Below are 7363 nucleotides of genomic sequence, written 5' to 3' on the forward strand. Positions count from 1 at the left end.
ATGAATAATATGTTTCCCATTTATTCTTCTCAGTTTCCTCATATGCAGAATGTGGGGTGTAGGCTCCAAGATGTATAAGGTTGCTTCCTGTGCTAACACTATCATCTGATCAGTCACTAAACTCTTGGTATAGTTCTTCCTTCATTTTTGAAGAGGGCCAGTAACAGCATGGGTTGATGACTTGCACGTGAATTGGATTTCAGTGCGGCAGATTCGACAACCTCTTACAGTATCATCAAAGACCAATAACAATGCAAAAAGAATAATTGGTGATGACCTGGAATGCTCTAAAGTTCAGAGTCTAACCACTCAGTGGTGCCTTCTTCAGTCTCCTTTGTGACTGTTGGAACAAATTGCTCTCATCTGCCCACTCTGCTGCTGGGGGAAATCTTCACAAGCTTGGGATAGACATTGCCCTAACTCACCAATGGGCTTGAGACCTTTCAGTTTCTCTCAACCTGTTTAAGACCATCTACTGAGATCTACCGAGCTTACTGGGATATGAGCTGCTGCATATGCTACCGTTTCTTGGAGCCACAGGCGAGAGGAGAGGGCCAGGTGGACACCAAAGGTGGATGAACAACCCTGCAAAGGGTTTCAGAAAGTCTTCACACAAGAAGTGATAGTCTTCCTTGAGCACCCCATAATACTGCATATCAAACTCTAAGCTCTACTAAAGAAGGACTACTGCCCTATAAAAATCCTAGTCTAAAATCTTGCACATAATAAGCACTTAATATTTTCACTGAATTGAATTGTTGAATTTAATTTTACTACTTTCATATTTGTTTCCAATTTTCTTTTTTAGTCATCTTTGAACTCAAGGCAATCAGTTATAGCCAACATCTGCTATGTAAAAAGCAATTACTTCTCATCGTCATTCTCCTCAACAGGTGTTCACTTTCTTCTCCTTCACGACATTATATCTCTTAGCAGGTGAGTAAAATAAAATTGGAAGATTTCAGTTGTTTAGTAATACTCTCAGGTAAAGGTGTCCAGTTCTTGCCATTTTAAATGTAGTTTGAAAATGTAAAATGATGACCTGTGCTCCTAGGACATGCATCAGCATCACATATCAACTAAAAAGAGCATGGAATCCCCACAGGAAATCTTGTTCTTAGAACTCCAAACATATGTTAGGTACCTTGGTTGTCTTGTGATGAATTTCTTTTCTGTTCTTGATTATCTGGACTGAGCTCAGTCTGAAAGAAGGAAACATTCATGTGAATTTGGAAGCAGTTGAGTACAGATGAGAGCCTTACTACCCATGGTTGGTTCAGTCTGCATTTACTAATTAATATACAAATCACTGAATTTCACAAAACAATGCTTCTCCTTTCTTTTTTATAACAATTATATGTGAGCCCTTGACTTATGAAAGAGTTAAAATAGTCAAGTAGGAGTTATGAAGAACACATTTGGATAGGTATATATACACACAGGGAGACTACGTGTATGTATGCATGTATATATGTGCATTTGTTCATGTAAATGTACGCAAACAATAGAGGTCATGTACACATCACACATGTGATCACTACATATATAATCACAGACACAAGTGCATTTAGATATGCTAATTTACATGTGCATGTATTGCATGTATGTATAGTATATACATGCATATATATATATATATATACACACACACATACATACACACAGAAACACAGACACATACACCAAAAATTTCTTCATTTTTTGCTTATTCTAGGGAGGTATAGAAATAAATATTTTTCTTATAGAAGAAGATTTTAAGTAAACATGAAATATATAATTGTTAGATGGGTATATAAAATGTTGATGTATAACATCATTAAGTTCCCATTTCCCTAAAAATGTGCATTTTTTATTAATTTCTTTGTTCTCCACAAGAAATGCATATATTATATACCTCTAGGTAATTCTGCTGATAGCCTTTGTTTGATTTCTTTTTGTTTAATTAAAAGAGACAAAATCTAATGTGAGAGTTTTTCTTGTTTGTTTTGTTTTTTTTTAGTCCATTAACTTCCAGTATCCAGAAAGAAATAAAAAAGCCAACATGCCATTTAATCTTATTTCCTTATACTAACATGATTTTGGAGTGCTTTATTCTATTAGTTTTCAAGTTACCCATTTTCATGAAGTAATATGAATATTTTAATGTGTGATATGGAAAAGTCAATTTTAATATCCTGGATTAATGGTTTTTATTGCCAAATCCTTTTATAATCACTAATGATTTCTAATTCTAGGACAAGAAAATAATGACCTTAGGACTACAAGTGGTATTTTCATCATTTTTGCTGATCAAAAGCGATGGCTTCAGAAAAGACATAGTAGTGAGTAGCAGGTTAGGAAGTTGGTCTCTGATAATGAGACTTAGATTTCTGGACAATGGTTTCAAATATAACAGTTCAGCCAAAGGCAGTATGTAGCTAGAAAAGATTTTTCAAAATGAATTTGTCATTGGATATTTAGTGCTGAACCAATCCAATGACCAACGTTATACTTTAGAAAGCTAGATAAAACAAACACAGCAATTGCAACAACAGAAACAATAAACAACCTACTTTTTTTGTTTTTTTGTTTTTTGGAGAGTGGAAGTTTCAGAATATCAAGAGAAGTGTGACTGAATAGATAAAATGTTACTATATCTGCATCTACCTTATAAAGTAATAGTCCTGGGGCGGCCAGGTAGCACAACGAGTGGGAGCACCTGTTCCATTGTTGAGAAGACCTGGAGATCGAATCCCGGGCTCAGACACTTAGCACCCACCCAGAAACACCTGGCCCGGTAACCTTGAGCAAGTTACTTAACCCCAATTGCTTAGGGGCGGCCAGGTGGCTCAGTGAGTAAGAGCACCGGCTCCAGTGTCGGGATGACCTGGATCATATCCGGGCTCAGATACTCAGCACCACACCCAGAAATAACCTGCCGTGTAACCTTGAGCAAGTTGCTTAACCCCGATTGCTTTAAAAAAAATAAAGTAATAGTCCTACAAACTAAATTATAATTGGTTCGAAACATAAAAATAAAGAACAGAATTAATTGAGAACAATAGCTTAATATTTCAAAAAATCATGAAGAAAAACTAAGGGCTTCTTTTTTAGCCAAAAACTACTGGAGAAAGCAGAAAGTAGGTTAGCAGAAATTGTTTAGCTGAAAATTTTACACCTTATGCAATGATAACTACAAAATCAGTATGTAACTTTAACATAAAAGGTTCTTTCACATGAATAACAGAGAGAGAATTCTAGCACCATTCATAGCTATTACAAGGGGGCAAATTCTTAACTAAAAAAAGAACTTATAAAAAATGATAATAGCAATAATATAACAGAATCTTTAGAACACTTTGAGGTTTGAAAGACAATTTACAAACATATCTCTAGCTATTTCAGTAGTGTAATATCTTTTAAAAATAATTAGCATTTTATTTTCCCCACTTACATGTAAAAACAATTTTTAACATTCTTTGTTATGAAGTGCCCAACAGAAATTATATACTAGAGCCTCCTTAAACCTGCTAGAGGGGACCCCTACTAAGTTATTTGGAAACTACCTAATAGGCTCCAATAGTAAAGAAATGTTTCACCTGTGTTGCTAAAAACATGCCACAGATTCCCACGGATTCAGGTCTGTTTATGTTTGTATCCAAGGCTTTGCTAAGGGACTATGGCTTCACTTTGCTTCATTACAAATAATACTAAGGCTTTGTTTCAATAAGAATAATACTGACAATGCTTTGCTTCAATAAGAATAATACTGACAATGGTTTGCTTCAATAGAAACAATGCTAAAGATATTGCACCCCTTAGAAACATATTCTGTTGCTAGCAATCACATTGTCTATAAAATTATGTCTAACAGAAAGCTTGCTACTGTCTTTCCCTCTGAGAGGCAGTCACCAGCTGGTTAATAAACACTCCTATCAAAATATAATTAGCTTTCCTGTCCTGTTTCTCGGATGTCCACTACAGTTAAAACCCTGAATTCCAAATTCTCTCCCTTCTTCCATTTTCATCCTCATCTATGAGAAGGCAAGGAATTTAATATATGTTATTCATGCATAGTTATGCAAAATATTTCCATATTAGTCATGTTGTGAAAGGCATAGAGAAAAAAAAAACATTCAAGAAAAATAAAGTAAAAAAAAAAATATGCTTCATTGTGTATTCAAGTGCCATCAGTTCTTTCTCCAGGGATGGATAACATTTTTCATTGTAAGACCTTCAGAGTTGTCTTGGATTGCTATTACTGAGCATAGCAATATCATTTACATCTGATTCTTATAATGTTGCTGTTATTTTGTACACAGTACATTCCACATTGCATCAGCTCATGTGAGTCTTCCAAGGTTTTTCTGAAAACATCCTGCTCATAATTTCTTATAGAATAACAGTATTCCATCATTATCACATGCCACAATTTTGTTTATACATTCCCCCAATTAATTGGCATTCCCTCAACTTCCAATTTTTAACTACAGATGGAATGATTTTTCTAAAGCACTAAGCACAATACTGGCAGACACTTAATGCATGAGGAGAGCTTTGTAACAGCCAGAACTTGGACATACTCAGACAAAACAGGTTCTTATATCTGCTTTGCTAAAGGAAAGCAACTGAAAGTGGGTTAACAATCTTGCTTTAATCAATCAAACATATCATTTACCTAGTTTAGGGGGAAAAGTCAGCACCCCAAACTTCAGAGTATACAGTATACAGACAGGTTACAAACAGAAGTTTCAAGAAGACAGAGAACTATTTCAAGCAGACAGGCATCCAACTGTCCAACCATTACATCCATACCTTGTCAATTACCAGAGAGCGAAGCACAAACATCTGGGTTTTCAAAGCCAGGGGGTTCTCAATGGCTGCCCAGTCTCATCTGTTCAAATCAAACAACTCTTCTCAAAGTGAGCCCCAAAACAAAGCCTCACATCAGGGTTTATATAGCCTTCTCCTGGCTCAGAGAATAACAACCCTCTTGACCCACTGCCCAATCAAAAAGCATTCCTGGGGGTGGCCAGGTAGCACAGCGAGTAAGAACACCAGCCCCAGATTCGGACTTGATCTGGGATCAAATCTGGGCTCAGACACTTAGCACCCACCCAGAACCACCTGGCCGTGTAACCTTGATCAAGATACTTAACCCCAATTGCTTAAAAAAAAGCATTCCTGAAAATCAAGCCTCCCCCCACAGGCTCCAGGTGCATTATAGTCTGTCAAAGGGCCTAGGGGCACTTTGGGGGTCCATGGCCCTTCATCCCACCCACCATAGACACAGGTTCATCCTTCCCCTGTTTCCCAAACTGTGCAATTCAGCAAGAAAACACATTCAGTGTTCCTGCCTTGCCACACAGTGCTTCTCTTGTCCTGTGGCTGAACTCCTAACTCCTGGGTTCCTTCTCCTCCTGCAGGTGGCAGCCGCTCCTGACTTCTGCCCCAGTCCTGATGCAGGCAGCTCACCATTCCTGCTCTCAGCTTAGTGAAGTCAGCATGCAGGCCATTCTTCTCTCCTGTTTGATGGCTCCACAGAGTCACAGCTACCACACCTGGGAAACAAACAATCATCTCAGCTCCCGTACTTTCCTTTTAGTCTGCAGATGCTGTTTGTAATGCCATTTGCAATGGAAAACACCCCAGCATCCCCAGGGTGGCTGCCAACACAGGTTCTTAGATCTGCTTTTCTAAAGGAAAGCAACTCAAAATGGGTTAACAATCTTGCTTTAATCAAACTTATGTCATTTACCTAGCTCAAGGGAAAAAGGTCAGCGCCCTGAACTTCAGAGTATACAGAGGTTGCAAGCAGACAACAAATACAAAGAAACATATCAGCAGATGGGCCTCCAATTGTCTATACCTAGTCAGTTACCAGAGAGGGAAGCATCAACATCTGGGTTTCTCAAAGCTGCAGGGCTCGACGGCTGCCCAGAATCTCATCTGGTCAAATCACACAACACTTCTCAAAGTGAGCCCCAAAACAAAGCCTCACATCAGGGATTATACAGCCTTCTCCTGGCTCAGAGAATGTAACAACCCTCTTGACCTACTGCCCAATCACAAAGTATCTCCTGAAAACCAAGCCTCCCACCACAGGCTCCAGGTGCAAAGGGCCTAGGGACAGGGAAGATCTAAATTCATATTCCATAACAAACTCAGGTGAGTCACTGCCTTTTCTCTGCCATCTTGGCTCTGGCTCCTTCCATCTTTTAATGTTAAAGAAGGAAAAGATTTAGAAAAGCAACTTTCATTTTGGTTGGTAAAATAGTTGCATAAAATATCACTGATAAAATTTTGATATTCAAAACACATGAAACTGACCAATCTATATAACATCAAGATTCATTCACCAGCAGATAAATAAAGAATAAAAAATAGTCTTTAAAAAAATTAAATGTAATGAAAACAGCCTAAATCACTAAACAAGAAGCACAACTTACAACTGAGAATTTACCTTCCATAATAAAAGTGACAAATATGACAAAAAAAGAAATAAGTATTTGTGTATCTGTGTAAAGACAGTTCATATTTCCAATCTCTTATCATAATTGTTAACATTTCCAAATGTTATGCATTTCCACTTGAAATTATACATGTGACAACACTGTCCACATTTTTCAATCCAGCAATTAGCATACTGAGTATACAAGCTAAGACTATTAAAGATATAAACAGAGGTAAAATAGTAATAAAAAATCATAAAAGGCAGCTGGGTGGTATATGTTAGATAAAGCCCTGGATTTGGAATCAGAATGACAAGTTCAAATTCTGCCTTATATATTTACTAATTCAGAAATAGGCTCAAGCATCCTGTTTGCAATCAGACATAAAATTCATTATCTCCTCAGTAGCAAACCCCATCCTATTTGAGTAAATGAATTCTCCTTGGCCAGTGTAGCTAAGCTCTGACTTAACCATGTTCTAATTTACCTTTCTTCATTGACTGGTGGTTGTTATATTTGTAGCACTGTATAGATACTCGATTTGGAGGAGACATTTTCAACTTGCATGGAGCTATCAAACACAAAGCACAAACAGCAAGCTAGAAATGTCCACATTGGTAAAATGTTTTAGATGATTGGGAGAGCCTGCTTTTCCCTTCGTTTAGTCACCAATGTCTTGTGCTTTACAAGTTCGAGTATAGTGCTTGTTACTTAGCATTGTTGACATCACAGAATGTTTATGTAAGAGAATCACTACATTTTGCCACTTGCACTGTCATACCCACTGAGTAATATGCCATCATTTTTATAATTATACATATGATGACTCCATTCCATAAACGTTATTGAGGAAAACAAAACAAAACAGATAGGATCAATTGAGAGAATGTGCTTTGCAAATTTTAAAGTGTTTCTCATCACTATTATGGTAT

Source organism: Petaurus breviceps, unplaced genomic scaffold, assembly GCF_028583685.1.
Source record: "Petaurus breviceps papuanus isolate PSGF00001 unplaced genomic scaffold, PetGlider_PUasm1.0 125, whole genome shotgun sequence".
Classification (NCBI taxonomy): Eukaryota; Metazoa; Chordata; class Mammalia; order Diprotodontia; family Petauridae; genus Petaurus; species Petaurus breviceps.